Here is a 16,940-nt window from a genome sequence, read left to right on the forward strand (position 1 = left end):
TCCACATTGGCTAGGGTCATCATGTTCCAGATCCTTCATAAACCCTATAAAGGGGAATTGGCTATCAACGAAAAGAGTGGGGCTCATTTCTTTAGAACATTTCTTTCCCAACCTGGTGCTCTCCAGATGTGTTGGACTACAGCTCCCATCATCCCCAGCTAGCAGAGCCAATGGCAGTGCTTGCTAGGGATGAGTGACATTCAGTGGTGACTGGTAGCTCAGGTATCAGTGGGGCAGTGAATCTGCTCCAGGTTTCAGTCAGAACCCTAAAGCAACTATCCGAGGTGCTGAATCCAAGCCACAAAGTAAGTTCTGGATGACACTGGAGCCACCAGCCTCCACTGGTGGCATTGTAACCCAATACATCTGGAGAGAGTAGGAAAGACATGCCACCCCTGGCTTGGGAAAGACATGCCACCCCTGGCTTGATTTTGTATGCAGGTGGTCCAGAGTGAAGCCTTGTTCAACTGTAGTGCGTGGAACACTCAACGAGTGTTTTATTGCACGCTTATTACTGGGCACTCACAGATTTTCGTGTGTCCCTCTCACAACGTGATCTGCCTCCCGCCCCTTCTTGCCTTTTTCACGCCACAAAAAAACAGCCCAGTAAGTCCCACTTAAAATAAAGACGGAAGTTGCCATTATCTCCTGCTGTGTGCAGGAGAAGCAGCGCAATCAGAACAGCCCACTGAATTGACCACATGCAGGTTGTTTACTTCCTCTTTCAAAAGAGGAAGTAATGAGGGACAAACACGGGTGGAGAAGTGACGGTAAGCAAACACAATTTCCCCCTGTGTGATGACACTATGAGTCAATGGCATTCCTTGGCTAGAAACAGTAATTGCACACTTAAGAGTGTAGAGATGCTTGCAATCACCTAGTTCCATTAGATAAAGATTTTTTTAGCTGGATGCCTGTTAGATCTCTGTTCCCTGTTCCAGCTTGTTATGGTTTCTTAAGGTCATGGATTTAGCAGAATCTATGTAGTTCTGGCAGGTGTAGAGGCTCCACTGACCCAGTTGAACTCTGCAAATGCATGGCAAGATGACAGCATTGTGTCATGTTGGCACAGGAAGTCTCTGTGCAATCTCCTAAACTGGATTCCTGTATGTTGCTAATGTGTTCAACGTCATCTCTGGTGGAGTGAATTTTTAAAAAAAAGACATTTAAAATTGTGGAAGAGTTTAACGAGGGCTGTGCTAAATTCTCCCTCACTCAATATCTTCTAACCAAAAGAAGAAACTGGCTGAACCCCTGTAGCCTATGTTATGTAGTAACTTGGAAGGGAAAGTAGATAATTACAATAGTTACCTACCCACACTGCCTGGAGGTTTTTTCTTATGAAACTGTATTTACAATGGAAAGAAATGTAATTTTGCTGCTCAGAAAATGGTGGTTGGGGTGGAGTGGGGGGAATGAGAGATTGTAAAACTATTCTCCACTTGAAGTCTGAAAACCTTAGATCAAAGAATAAAATAAAATCATGCCACTTCATCCTGCTGATCTTGTTCTCTTCTTTTGAAATTCATAATTGCAGTTCACTGTTTCATTAGCCTAATTTTCCAGGATTTACTCCCTGGCACAATTCTAAACCTCTAGAGAGAAATGTGTTACTATAGTATTTGAGCCTACCACCATTCTACTAGGGGCCAGTAGACTAGAGCATGTTGAGTTTGGCTGTAGAAAACTCACAGTGAAGACAAATGTAGCAATGAAAGGGGAATCACAGCAGGTTCTTCACAAGTAGCTTGGCAAGGACACATTTGTACTCAGTTTGCTCTTCCCAAAAACATCCTGTTCAATGGTGCTATGTTTTACTGATGGCACCAAATTTCGTGATTGCCTCCTTGGTCGAAATTCGTCCATTCATAACACTCAGCTTTGTAGTGAGCCTGGATCGATGTATTATGAATCCACTATTGAGTCCGGAATGATTGCGAGCTTCAAAGCGTGCACAGGAAAGGAGTACACAGATTCCACCAGCTCACAGACACTAAATTTTTAGTTGCCCGACCACCTAGACTCCCCCATAAACTTACCTGAAGTGGTTCCCAAGACAGAGCTTCCATGGCTCTGTCTTTGAGGAGGACGACAACGTGGCAGGTCTACCTTCCTGCAGGCAATTGCCGACAGTGACTAAACATCCTACCGTATCATCACACAGGCAGGCCACGTGAGAACAAACAATCAGAAAGGGGTCACATAATGTGGTGACATGTTATGCCGCACGATGTGATTCCAAACTACAGTTCCCAAGATGCACTTTGATATTGCGCATGTGCCAAACCCCATGAGCACAGAGAGAAAGATTTCGTATTAAAGGAGAAATCTCATCTGAGCTCACATCGATGAATTCGTTACTTTCTGAGTAAATAACAAATTTACTTAGGGTAATTTTGCCCATCAGTAGTTATCATCAAGGATGCCATTTTCAACAGGGAAACTCCCAAATGAAATCTAAGGTGGCATGGCATCCCAGGACTCTACCATCTCAGTCACTCAATGTTGGAACTGGGCAGCCAGGCACATCTGTGGTGCTTCTTAGTGGATAGATCTGACCCAGGAATCTCTGGTGCCCCCCAATATAGTAACTACCCAGGCACAGATCTGATCGCAGGTGAGATTTATCCATCGCAAGTTACATTATTAGCAGGTTGTCTTGGAGCAAGCTGTGGTGTGGGCAGTGTAATTGGATCAAGAGAAAGGAGTTGTGTTAGGGCAGGGTTATGACTGGAAGATCAGATCAGACCGGCAAAGGAACAGGGAAACAGGACAGAGCAGGACTCACGGCGTTGGCAAATAACAGGGTTGGGAAACCATAGAGACGGGATGACAGAAGGGAAGCAGAAACAAAGCAGGCTGCTTCAGGAATACAAACACAGGCACAGGACAAGGAGCTCCTTCCAGAAAGCCAGTGTGGTGCATTGGTTAGAGTGTTGACCGGGACTCAGGAGATCCAGGTTCTAATCCCCACTCCAACATGAAGCTCACTGGGTGACTTTGGGCCAGTCACTGATTCTCAGCCTAACCTCCCTCACGAGGTTGTTGTGAGGACAAATGGAAAAGAGGAGGATCATGTTAAGCCTCCTTGGAGGAAAGGCAGGATATAAACATAACAAATCAATAAACACCATTTGTTGGCCAGCCTGCATGCAGCTTCTTCCTGCCAGAGCCAAAGTACGCAAAGAAGATGGAGCGAGAACCCAGTCCAAGGCAAGGCTGGACAGGGCTGAAGAGCAGAGATTTCCGACCAGGGCGTAAATACACATGATGCACATAAGATTTGTTGAATATTGGCAGGTAGAGGTTCAAGTGATTTTTGTCACTGTTATACCAGGGGTGGGGAACCAACAGCCCTCAGCCTAACTGCAAAAGCAATCCCTCTGCACGTAACTAGTTCAGACCTCGGGCAAGAGCAATTTGTCCTTTGCCTGGCAGGCCACTGGGTGGGAAGGGAGAAAGAGAAAAGGGCTGAGCCACCCACTTGGGCCTTTGGCCATGTCCACTGCTGGCTTCAGACCCTCACTGGAGACATGGGGCGGGATCCAATGGGGCACTTACGCCCCCACTGATTCTCTTGAGCCTCACTGATTGTGTTGCACAAGCAGCTTCTGCCACTTGTGCAATGGCAATTTAGCAGTTCCAGGTCAGCCTGAAACAGGTGGAATCACTCATTCCTGAAATGAGGGAGGTTGGCAAAGCTCACACAAGGGTGCTCCAGAAACAAGCATTTCGCTTGTTTGGGGAGGTTCCCTTAGGAAGCGCTAAATCTCCCTTGCATAAGCAGTGGGTCCCGCCTACGCAACGGAATCAATGGGACCCACTGCTTGCAGAAGGGAATTGGCAGAGTGGGAAGGAATCAGCGGGGGAGTAAGCCCATAAACCCCACAAGGTCCTCAGCTATACCCATCATTGATATACATGCAAGCTTATTGCTATAACTGTTGAGTTACCTAGAACAGCACTGCTAGGAGATAGGGGGCCTGTCTACACGTCGTACTGAAGGCGCATGCGCGCACCCCCAGTACGCCCCTAAAACGATGGTGTAGACTGCAGCCCAGAAGAGACGGAGGAGGAGGCGGCTGGGGAATCCGGCCGCGTCCTTGCCGCCTCCCCGCCGGCCTCCTGCTGCCGGGGTAAGAGCAACCCGGGTCGGAGAGCTCGGCGGAAGAAGGCGGGAAGAAGCTCTCCACCCCGCCTTCTTCTGCCGAGCTCTCCGAGCCGGCCGGCGAGGAGGGAGGTGGGTGGCGGCGGCGGCGGCATGGACGGCTCTTCCTCGTCTCTTTTACAGGCAAGTTACACAATCGTTTTCGGGGTGCACTGGGGGCGGATGGAAGCACCCTGAGTACGACGTGTGGAAGGACCCGTGGAGGCAGCACCGCAGAGACCAGGTGTCATAAATACTAAAATTGAAATCTCGAGTCTTGGGTGACTCTTGGATGTTTAGATAGTGACCGTTGCTAGGGGGGATCTACACTACTGCTTTAAAGCGCTTTGAAGCGCTTTATAACAGTTTTGACAACTGTTGGGGCCCAGGACACACTGCATATACAGTTTTCAAAACGTTTTCAAAGTGCTTTAAAGCACTTTAAAAGCAGTAGTGTAGATCCCCCCGGGAGTACTTTTTACCAGCAAAGGCCGGTGCAGCAGCTGTGACACATCTGCCCATGGTGACACATGGCTTAATGACACAATAAGACGGGATTACAGCAATATGTTCTTCTCACGGACCTGCAACGTCCTGTTCTGTGAGTGGAAGGGGAAATGAGCAAAAGAGATGATCCTGGCTCCTTTTTGCCCTGCCCTTCCTATGACCTCTCCTGCTGCCCTCAGGTGGAAATCTCTCTTTTTCTTCCCCAGCTGCCTCCACCAAACCAGTCCTATAACTCTCTGGCCTTAGCTAGACCTAAGGATTATCCCAGGCAAATGGAGGGGTCGTCCCTGCCTGCTCCCAGGATCCCTTGTGTGTCATTTGGATGCACAGGGATGATCCCGGAACAATCCCGGGATATAGGCCTGGTCTAGCCATGGCCTCTGGGTCCCAGGTATCTACTTTAGGTAGCACGGGGTTTGGCTGTTAGACATGGAGAGGGTAACCCAAAAAAGAAAAGGGACCGCAAAGTTTTAAACAACAAAGTTTGCCATTTTACTGAAGAAAAATGTTACTAGGGAAAGGTTTTAAAATAGATATACACACAACACACAGAGAATCATAAAGTAATAAAATAACTCACGATAACAGAGTAATAAAATAACCAGGGGAAACTGCATCCAATTAACCTAATCGGATGATGTCCCTATTTTATCCAGTTTCCTTATCAAAACAATATCTTACTGTCGCAAAGCCAGCTTTCTCTCAACCAGTTCTCCATTTCTAGCAGCTACTACTCTTTCTGGCCTTCTTTCCTGCCTTCTCTCTTCTCCTTCTCCTTCTCCTTCTCCTTCTCCTTCTCCTCCTCCTCCTCCTCCTCTCTACTTTTGCCTTAGGCTTTTTTCTTAAAATTAGTTACTTTCCCTCCCTAGCTCCAACCCATCAGTAGTTACTAGCAGTAAGGGTTCTGAAGGAAAATATGCCGGTGTTTTGGGTGTTTTGATCCTGCCCCTTTTGTTTTTGGCCCTGAGAGCTTCTCTGAATTCAACCCTTGGGCTGAAAGAGTTTCCCCACCCCTGGGTTGTGTCTATACAACAATGCTTTGCATCCTGATTCCTAATAATAATAATAATAATAATAATAATAATAATAATAATAATAATAATAATAATTTTATTTGTTACCTGCCTCTCCCTCTGGATCGAGGCGGGGTATAACACAAATAAAAACACCATAAAGTACATAAAACTAATTCAAACATTTAAACTCCACGGCATCGCTGCTGCAAAGCGGCATCGCTACGTTTAAATGGCAGGATTAAGCGTAGATTATATGGAGAGGAAAAATCACAGCGCTGTAGTCAGACAGCGGGAATGGGCAGAAGATCGAAAACCACGAAAACCTCTTGTTGTTTGTTTTGTTTTCTGGGAACTGCCCTTACTTTTTATTCCCCAGACTGTAATACAGCGATAACGGCCGTTACTCGGCTTGTCCAACCCACCCCCTGCCCTGCATTCCTGCGCCTACTCTGCACTGGAACTGCCCCTAGCTACACCCACTTTCCTAATCCAAAGCGAAGCCACCAGGGACAGACAGAGGAAACAACATGGTGACATCGGGGCAATTGAAAATGTCGCAATAAAACAGCATTACAAAAAAACGCTGTTTCGGGGGTGGGGGAACCTGACATGGCTGTGAGTTGGCAGCTGCATCATATAAACAATGCAGCGCTACTGCACAACTACAATGGGGTAAATATAGGGTGATCATATTTGGGAAACCGAAAAAGAGGACACCTAGTGTGTGTGTGGGGAAGCAGCTTTCTGAGTCCTGCAGAAAGTACATTATTCCCCCGCCACCTTAAAGAACCCGATTGGAGTGGAGGAAGGGAAAGGATTTCATTCTGCACCACCACCATCCACTCCAATTGGGGCCTTTTCTATAATGTCCACGAATGACCCACTTTCCCCTTTAAGACCTCAATTGGAGCTCGGGGTGGGGGAATGACGTGCCTCAAGAAAGCATGTCATTCCCTCCTGCCATGCTAATGGTAGCCTTAAAGGGGAAGGTGTGTCATTCCAGAACATTATTGAAAATTATAGAAAATCCCCCCTGACACCATGGAAAGAACAAAAACCAGGACAAATCCAGGGAAATCCTGACAGTTGGTCACCCTAGTAAATAGGCCACATAGACAGCCCCTAGTCTAAAACATCTGGAGAAGGTTGCCCTATGTACACATGGGATCCCTGTAGCATTCTCTGTACAGTTCAGTAGCGCTCTTGCCCTATAAAGCTTTTAGGGTTCAACATGATTGATCATCCAACTTCCTCTCTCCCTCTGTCCTGCCAAAGAGTGTCTCAAAGAGCAGTGTTGTGCCACTTTAGTAGCCATAGGCACACTTGAATGGGGGTCTTTTCAGAAGCACTGACAAAGCCTGGGCTCAAGTGTTCCATTTGGCCTTTGGCAAGCAACAAGCTGTTTTGTAGCAGTCCATGCTGCAATTCACCTGCAGGTACGGTGGCTAAGGTGAAAGCCTGTGGTTTGAAATTATATTAGCTCTTCCCTTGATGTATGGCTGGGAGAGCAGGCGGTGGGGGCACAGGAGCTGAGGAGAGAGGCCCACATCACACACACACACACACACATGGGGGAAAGTGCAATGGTGTGCCAGGTGGGCCCATCGATCTCTTGAGACTCAGTCAAGGCCTACACAAAAGCCAAGACCTTTCGCCGCTCTCATTACACAACAACAGCTCTAATCTTGTAAGTAACCAAAGATAAGAAATCTCCTTCATACCTTAACTGAAGCCTGCTCATTATGTTTAAATATGCTACAGCAGGGGTGGGCAGACTTTGAGCTTGTGGAATCTACTTTTTCCTTGAACATCAAAGTCCACTAATCAGAGACAGTGCAAAATACCACATTCAGACATCACGTTAAGCCATGATGGGGTAATAAGCTACTCACAGTAGCTTCCTTTGAAAATAAACTATTGTTATCCCCCTACACGATCAGATAAATAAACTACTGTGCGTTATTAAGCTTCTGTGCCTGAGTCACCTCCCTGCCCTGTACCGCTGTATCCTCTGCCCCAACATTGCAGCAGCCTGTTTTAACCTTCTACAATATCCCAGTGAGAGGGGAGAGGTGTGGAGTAAAGTACAGGGGCTTAATTCAGCGCTTCCAGCATCACCCCGACAAAGGGGTGGTGGGTCTAAAGCACTGGAAGTTTGCGGGATCGGGACAAACATTCATACACAGCCTGCCCCAGTCAGGAGGCACCCAATGTACCACTAAAACCCTGTGTGATTACGCACAAAGAAGTGAAACCCCAGGTGCACCAAAAAGGGGTGACACAAATAAACCTTTGGAATTTTGTAGGATTGGGACAAAATGTCATGCATTTCCTCGCCTAGCAGGGACGCACATGAGGCCCATTGAAAACCCTGCGCGCTGACAAAGCCATGTAAACGAAAGCACCTTTTCACGAAAAAGGGGGTGGCAGCTATAATTCCACAGAGGTTTGCACCAGCGGGTCAAAACTTCATACTGGCACCCCTGGCAGGGATGCACACGAGACAAAATGACAACCCTGCGCAGCTGCCACCACTTGACGGAGACAGTGTTTGGGGAAGTTGCAGAACGCACTCCTGGGGGCGGGGGAGGGTTAGGGTCATGGAAAAAGAAATCTCCCGGCTGGAGGTGAGCGGCGACAGCAGTTTTTGACCGCTCTTGCCAAGCGACTCGGTAGGTGAGCAAAATAACACTGGGCATGGCTAGACAGGGCGATATCCCGGGGATCATCCCTATGCGTCCACATGACGCACAGGGGAGCCCAGGTCCCCGGGATATTGCCCTACCCTTCTATCCCGACTTTCCCCACAGTCCCGGGATGATCCCAAGACCGTGGGACATGTGGCCGGGCATCCTGTTTTCATTCCGGCTCCTCACGAGTAACCACGAGGAGCCAGGACGGGGGTGGGGGAGGAGTGGGATTTTTTTTAAAAAAAAAACTTACTTTTTCGGTGGAGCGCTCCTGCATTCTTTTCCAATTAAAAAAAAAAAAAGCAAAATGGCAGGGGCGACATCCTCTTCCTCCCAGGATGTCGCACGCCACGTCTAGACACCCTGCAACAATCCCGGAAGCTTGTAAGTCCGGGATCATTCCACCTCCCCCCCCCCTCTACACTGTATGGTGTAGACGTGCCCACTGTGACTGCCACACAACTTGATAACGTATGATGGGTTAAATAACCCACTCTGCACACTGTGGGTTAACAGAATGAGCTATTTTGGCCAAATAAGCCATCGTGGGTTAAAATAACTCCTGACAGAAGACACAACAACCCGTGATGGGTTAAATAAGCAATAGCAGAGTCAGTTACCTACTGCTTGACATGGGCCACACGAAGAGGAACAGAACAGAGCTGCCTCATTCTGAGTCAGACCATTGGTCCATCTAGCCCAGTATTGTTGGCACTGACTGGCAGCAATGGCTCTCCAGGGTTTCAGCAGCATTGGCACAAGCTCTCCCACTACCTGAGGTGGGAGAGCCAATGTGCCACCGCCACTCACCATTGCCGCTGGCTTCCTCCCTTCTCTTGCATCTGTCTCACTCCCTCCCACCCCCATTGCTTAGCCTTGTTCTAAGCAGTCCAGGAAAATCAACAGGGACTTGTTGGTCTTTCCCAATGAAGGTCATCCGTCAGAGTGACCAAGGCAGTTTCAGTCTCAAAACTGAGTCAGTTAAAGGACACTGTGAACTGGCATGGGATTCACAGTGTAACTCTTTTTTGTCCTGGACATGAGCTAACTGCCTAGTATTTCCTAACCAAATGTACCATTTCTCCATGCTCCTTTGTTTATGGGAAAGGCATGTACAAGGGGGGGGGGGTCACCAGTTGTGCAGGACTGATTGGTAAGGACACAAGAATTTGAATGCAACTTTCAACAACAGTTTGGGAGAAAAGAAAACATAATCTTTGAGTCATCCCCAAAGCCCTTTAAAAAAAAATAGATATGCCTTTCTGTTGTTTCCTATTGTGGCAGGCTTGATTTGAATATCTATGAACATCTGAAGGCTGACATTGTGGGGGGGGGGGAGCTTTCTGCAAACAGGCCTTCTCACAGGATAAAACAACAACAACAGTGTGGTTTATTTGGGTTTAAGTGACAAAACATGATTGGAGCGTTTCTCTGTGGGCAGGAAGGGTGTGTGTGATGATACCTGCACATGATATTCCAGCCTTCCCAACCTGGTGCCCTCTGGATATTTTGCATTAGGTTTCATTATGTTGTATTTTAGGCTTTTTGTGTGTGTTTGAACTACCATGAGAGCTTTGCGTATTGGGCAGTATAGAAATGTAATAAATAAATAAATAAATCGCTTTGGACTTCAGTTCCCATCAGCCCTGGCCAGCATGGTCAATGGCCAAGAATGTTGGGACTTGCATCTAGCAACATCTGGAGGGCACCAAGTTGGGAGAAGGTTATGGAAGCCTCTCAGGCAAATATTGGTGCTTTACATAAACATCCTACCATCTTGCGTTTTATTGGCCCTTTATCTACCGAGCAATGACAACAAGCCGAGAAATTGTGCGGCATTCTTAGCACCAAGTGCGCAAACAAAGCTATTAATCCAAAGGTTGCTGTTATAGAAAGTAGTAATGGCGATTATTTGTAAGGTTGAAAGAGTGTCATCAACAGCTACAATGCCCTAGAAATGAAGAAAACCTTTGTAACAGAATTGCCCCTTTATGAAATATAGGAATTGGGAGGCTCTGCTCCTGCCTTTGCTGTCCTGGCATTATCTGGGCAACATGATACACAAAGCATTTTAAGCCCAAAGAACTTGGATTTCATCAGTATGAGGGACTCTCAGCCTAACCTACCTCACAGGGTTGTTGTGAGGATAAAATGGAGAGGAGGATCATCTACAACAGGGGGCTCCAAACTTCTGGGGCCCTGGACACACCTAGCGTTTTGAAAAGGTACCCTGGGTATCACCAAAAATTGACTGCTGTATGGGGATGAGAGGCCAATCACAAAAATATTAGTTGTGCCACCTTATCTGCGTTTCTGTGTGCATGCATGAATATGTAACCTGTGTGTGTGCTACCCACTCTGACGTGTGTGGCTCCTAGAACCTTTCTACATAAAGTTTTTATTGTGCACTCATGATTGCTCACTCACACACTCACAGGTCCTTTACACAACATCCTTCTCCTCCAGGACCTCTTCCACTCTTTGCAACATTTTTGCCCTCTCTGTATTTAGATCAAGGAAGGTGAGGTATTATTTAGAAATGGCAGAATGAGACAGTCATGTATTTGTGCAATTCTGCTATGCTACAGCAATATCTAGTGGTTGTGGAATGAAACATATGGAAAGGCAGAGGGAAAATGAACCAGAAAAAACACACGTAAAGGAGTTGTTCTTAATCCAGCAAAGAATCTGGCCTCAGTAAAGGTGTGAGTTAAAGACCCAGAACAGTTTCACCATCTCATCTGCTCTTTGTGAGAACAGTCACATAGCTGTGACAGCAGACTGGCTTTTATTCAGCGCAAGGTGTTTTTTGAGCTACACAGCCGTAGGAGTCGGGAGCTAGTCCCATTCAAACCAGTCACTTTAAATCTAACTATGTCGCCTCAGCAGAGAGAGAGAGAGAGAGAGAGAGAGAGAGAGAGAGAGAGAGAGAGAGAGAGAGATCACTATGACTGCAATTGTTTTTAGTATTACTAGTTTAGATTGAACCATATTAAGCTTATCATTAACAACAATTCTTAAATCTAAGCTAATAGGTCAGACTCAAAGGAGGTTGGCTCTGAGGAAAAATAAAAAAATGCTCTGATTAAACCTCTTGAAGCCTCTTTATAGCAAAGGGCTTAAAATGTTACAGTTGCAATGAGAAAATTGAAAATGTGATGTGAACTTCATTTGCCCACACAATGGAGCCGATTCACAAGTGGCTTTTAAGCATCTTAGAAGTCAGCACAAGATTGTTTTACTGAGAAGACATCTCTCCATCTAATGTGGTAAATAAGTAGCAGTTTAACCCCCCTGGGGGAGCTCCCATAATAATGGTTTTGTCACATAACAGAAGGAAATCTCATCTGGTGAAGATTTTCATGAGGCCATTGTCAGAATGTAGCATGTGCATTAGACCCCAAAGCCAACTTTGAGGAGGAAAATGACAGAAATTCCAGGGGGTTGACAGTCAGGGGTTTTGGAAACCTCTCTAGTTACCCTGAAGAAAATCCTGATTGTCTCATTGCCCAGTTACAATAATGTGTAGCTTGCCTGCTCCCAGCATCTCGTCTCTTCAGCAGCTGGTCCCAACAGATACCTCAATCAGAGAAACAAGTAACCAGAAGCAGGAAGGTTCTTCTACCTGCTACTCCAGCATTCTGATCTCAATTAGCTCAAACGTTTTCTGCAAAGTGATAATTGGCAGGATTACAAATTTATAATAAAATCTTTCCATGAAAAAAGCAATGATCATCCATGATTTAATTATGGGTTAAGGAGCCAAACTGACTTGCCTTACCAAGACTTGGGTGGATGAACTGGAAGGAGTTGATATCTCTTATCTGTGAGCACCTGGGCTATTGGCACAGCACCAGAAGACTCAAATGTCAGGCAGAGAGCATAGTTATAGTTGTAGGGCTTTTCTACAAGAGACCTTTAAAGTGTGCTCTTCATTCCCTACTCGTGGTTGTTTACAAGCTCTTCAGGTGAGAGTGTGACCTTCCAGTTTTGCTTATGTCTCTAACCAGCACTTTGGGTGGGTTGTGTTTTTTTAGAACAGGGAAAATGCAGCATTTAATTGTGAAGCAAAGAAAGTGCCATTTCCTCTTGTGTATTTCACTATACTGCATTGCCATCTAGAGACTATATAGTGGAAATGCAGGAAAGGAAATGCTCCTTGTGTAGTGCTCAGATCTCAATTCTGCAACGAAACTGAAAGTGGATACAAATTAACAGCAAATTAACACCCTTCTGTCAAAAAGCTCAGAAGTGTATATATAATATGTAATATGGGTTGGATTCAGGATATGCCTTCTGCAGTCAGTATAGTGCTGAATATCAATTCTGCGGTAGTCTATAGGGATTCCATTTCCCTCTCCAGGATTCCTGTTTTTAATTGTTTCTACCAGGCCTTGATCAGGTGTTCTTGACTGACAGAAAACTGGTGTTCTGGATGTGAGAAAATGTTCTTCAATTCCATTGTTGTGGTCAGTGATGCAGCTAGATAATGTTAGACCCTAGATGTAATGGGGACTCCCCTTTAGATAACCATGCATATAATTTCAACTGTGAAGCACACAACTAACATTTCTCTTCTCAGTCATCCCATGCTTTATTACTACTACATGCCGCCTTATTAGTTTAGAACAGCAGCAGCAGCACTGTCTCCTGACCCTGATAAAAAAGATGAAATTTTGCATGTTAAACCCACTCAAATCATAGCTCCAGCATGACTACAGGAATAAAATGGAGTTTGCCACCAATTTGGATGGCTTTAAAAGGCTGTTAGACAAATTCCTGGAGTAAAAGGCTATCAATGGCTACTAGTCCTGATGGCTATATGCTACCTCCAGTATTGCTGGGGAACATGGACAGGAGGGTGCCGTTGCACTCATGTCCTGCTTATGGGTTTCATGTGGGCAGCTGGTTGGCCACAGTGGGAACAGAAAGCTGGACTAGATGGACCCTTGGCCTGATCCAGCAGGGCTGATCCCACAAGGCCTGTACAAGAGTCCTCAGAAGCATGCTGTAATATGGTGCAAGATGTTCTCCGGATAAAACATTCACGTCCATCATGACATAAATGACAGAGGTTCTATAGTTCACTTAGTGAATTTTTCCAAAGAACCATTTGGTTTTGGTTTGTGGGATGAATTTCAGTTATTGCGGCCTGCGTATGGGGACAAGGCAACGGAGAAATTCTCAAACAGAGGTGGAACTCACTATTAGCAGTGTTTGTAGCACAGTTTCCTTCTTCTTTCCGCAAGGGATTTATTTATTTATTTTGCTGCATGTGTAAGTGCCAACAGCAGCAATTTATTTATTTATTTAAGCATTTTTATGCCGCCATTCAGCCAAAAAAAGGCTCTCACGGCGGCTTAGAAAAGTATTTCTTGACAGTCCCTGCCCACAGGCTTACAATCTAAAAGACATGACACAAAAGGAAAGGGGATTGGGAGGGAGGAAAAGACTAGTCAAGTGCAGTAGTGGGGAGAGGGGGGGGAAGAGAGAACAAGGATATCAATCTGTAATTGACTGTGAACAATCAATTGAAATTGAAATAACCCACTACCATCGGACCAGCCCCAACAAAATGTGTTGGCAGCCTGGTCGCCATTTTGCATCCTTCCCTATGCCCCATATTTAGTGCTGTACAAGGCCAGGGCAGGGGATCACAAAAATGGTGGAGAAAATTTGGCAGTGGCCAAGAGTGCAGTGAGTGTTTTTTCTTTCTTTCTATTATTACACATCTCTCCATTGCTCTGCAGCCCGGCTGCCTGCACTCCCTGTTCCAAGCAGCCCTACAAGAGGGATTCCTCATGATGACTTTCCCTGAGCTTTAATTGGGAGAAGCTGAAGAGGCTGCCGGCTGCCAGAGAGATGAGTGTACACTCACACACACTCTTCTCAGCTACCTCATAGGTAAGGTAAGCACAAGAACACTGAACCCAATCCATAAGAATTTCTCCAAAATGTTCTTCTCCTTTGAATTTCTTTTCTATCAAATTGCATGATAATATATATATAAAAACAAAAAAACATGAGGAACAAATTTCTGGCAGAGCACTAGTGGTGAGTACTCCCATGCCCCTGGTGGAGTGTCTTTTCCTGCTGGGAATGGGACTCAGACTATCAGTCCCAGCATCTCTATAGGGAAAAAGATGCTGTTGACATCACAGGGAGAAAGTGAATCTTGACAAATTTCCTCCTGGAATGCTGCAGCCCCATTGCTGGCAACAACCCCTGCCCCAAAGTTAGTTCCTGGGCTTTGAGGCAATGAACAAGGGAGATCATGGAGGAGGGCGCTTTCGAGTGCTGTCACAAAAGTAGCACCCCATGGTTTGACCTGTTTCAGGTCAAACCAGAGGTGCTACTGCATCCTAAGTTAATGGCTTCCCTTTGAAATCCTACAGGGGATGGAAACTGGGTACCTGGAGGAATGGCTGTTCCTTCCCACATCAACCTGCCAATGTATTGAGATCATCTGTGGAGACTCTGCTCCACATTCCATCTGAGCCAGGTGGGTGGTGACCAGGGAGAGGAACTTTTTGATGGTGATCTCCTCAGGAATGCTCACTGGGATCCTACTTTTGTTACCTTTCTGGCACCAGATGAATGCTATTTTATTCTCCTAGGCTTTAACACAATCTTCTGAGTTTCAGTTTGTTTTAGCTGCTGCTCTTAATTGCTGGTTCTTGCTGCGATCATGTCTTATTCTGTTTTATTGTACCACTTTGATATATTGGGCTGAAGCGTGGCCTAGAAACATTCCAAATAAAAATCTCTTGCCCTGCCTGCGTGCTGTCTGAAATCAAATTCTTTTTCGCCCTTGCGACGTTGGTGTCTTTAATCCCGACCTGTCACAAGACCGTCTCATTGTCACCCTTCCATAGTTTTGACCAACCCCTAACCGAAGACATTACGCACAAGAACATGAAATGGAAGAGAACAGAGGGAGGTGGCAAATCCTTGAGGCACTTTGGTCTGCGCTGGGTGCAGCAGTTCATGTTGATTTATTTTAGCCGATCCAATTTCCCAAAAGCAGGGCCATTTCTGGGACACCTGCCTGACAGCCAAATTGCAGCCTCTGTGGTGTTAGTCATGAAAGCTTGCGGTTTTGCATGCTGCACATCCAGTCCTGCAGACAAAGCCTGTTGACATGAGAGCACCAGGCAGGTGCAGGAGAAGGTGGTTGATTCCCATTGGTTGGGCTCTCCAGGACTAATGAACCTCTCAGCCTGGTAATTAATATAATGACAAGACTATCCCCAAAGTAAACAGGGGGAAAATCAATGCAAACCACACTTTCCATTGGCAGCTCCGCTTGCCTGTGACTACGTCTCAGTCCTTCCAAGAAGAAAGCGCTTCTCCGTTCTGGAGGAGAAATGGCTTTTTTGATTGCCTGTTTTTAGTGCTGTTTCCCAGGAGATGTAGAACAGACAGCCTCTTGCTCTTCGGGTTTTCCTGCAGAAACGGCCAGTGGTCAGTGCTGAGGTAAGCAGAATGAGGTGAGGTTCCTTGGACTGCATTTTCCGCACCCTCCCCTTTGCTGGGTTTTTTAGCTTGGCCCACAGAGGCTGCACAGGGAAGACAAAGGGCCTATCGAAGGACAATCTGAAGAGTTCGGTGCAGGGTGGATTCATCTGAAAAATCCTGCTTCCAAATTTTCACACAATGGACTATCTGAGGTTTGTAATTACTACTGCCACAAAAGAAGGGCTTGTACCTACTCTCCATATGTGGGTGTTGTTAACACTGGAGTCACACCCAAAGTGGATCTGAGCATTTAAATCTGAAGGTGTAGGGTGTAAGCGTAAGAGCACATCTGCCAAGCACTGTCAGCATTCAGGGATTCCCTTCGGGACTCTTACAACAACCCATATCGAAATGAGTGGTAGTTGCATAGATACACAATCCGTAGATTACTCCCTTTAACTCTACGATGACTACCTTTGGGGAACAGATGGGTCAGGTTTTTATACTGTGCCCTTGAAAGGCCATGCCTGGTCATGTCAAGCAATGTGAAGAACTCTGCTTGTAATAAATCCAAACCCAAAGTCCAAGACAGACCCCAAACCAAGCCTAAATTCCAAGGCAGAGCATGCAGGAGACAGTTAAAATTCAACACCTAAATGGGCTCTTTGGTTTTGTCATGTCAAAATAATAATGCATGGATTGTGCATGTGTAGAGCATTTGCATCCGTTGGGCATTCGCAGGTTTTTTTCTTGCTTAATTGTGACTGCTGTGGCATTAGAGTGCTATGAAGTGCCAAAGCTGCCCATGTTAGATTTTCTTCAACCTGTAGGCTAAGACCTACAAGCCGATTACACCTTACTTGAGGTAGTTTGCACCAGTGGTATCACCATTTTTTAGGACATTGGTTGTTGTTTTAAAAGGAAAATAGGCAGCCTGGGAGAGAACAAATTCCAATGGAGAACAGAATAATGTTGCCTTTAATAGTTATGTAGAAAGGGGGATTATGCCAGTTGCAATTTGTTATACAAGGACAAGAAAAACAGCCCTGGCAAAAATTATTAAAGCTAAAGGAGTTCCGCTGTCCTTTCTATCTCTGGTCAACCCTACAGAAAGCAGAAATT

This window comes from Elgaria multicarinata, chromosome 3 (assembly GCF_023053635.1).
Source record: "Elgaria multicarinata webbii isolate HBS135686 ecotype San Diego chromosome 3, rElgMul1.1.pri, whole genome shotgun sequence".
Taxonomy (NCBI): domain Eukaryota; kingdom Metazoa; phylum Chordata; class Lepidosauria; order Squamata; family Anguidae; genus Elgaria; species Elgaria multicarinata.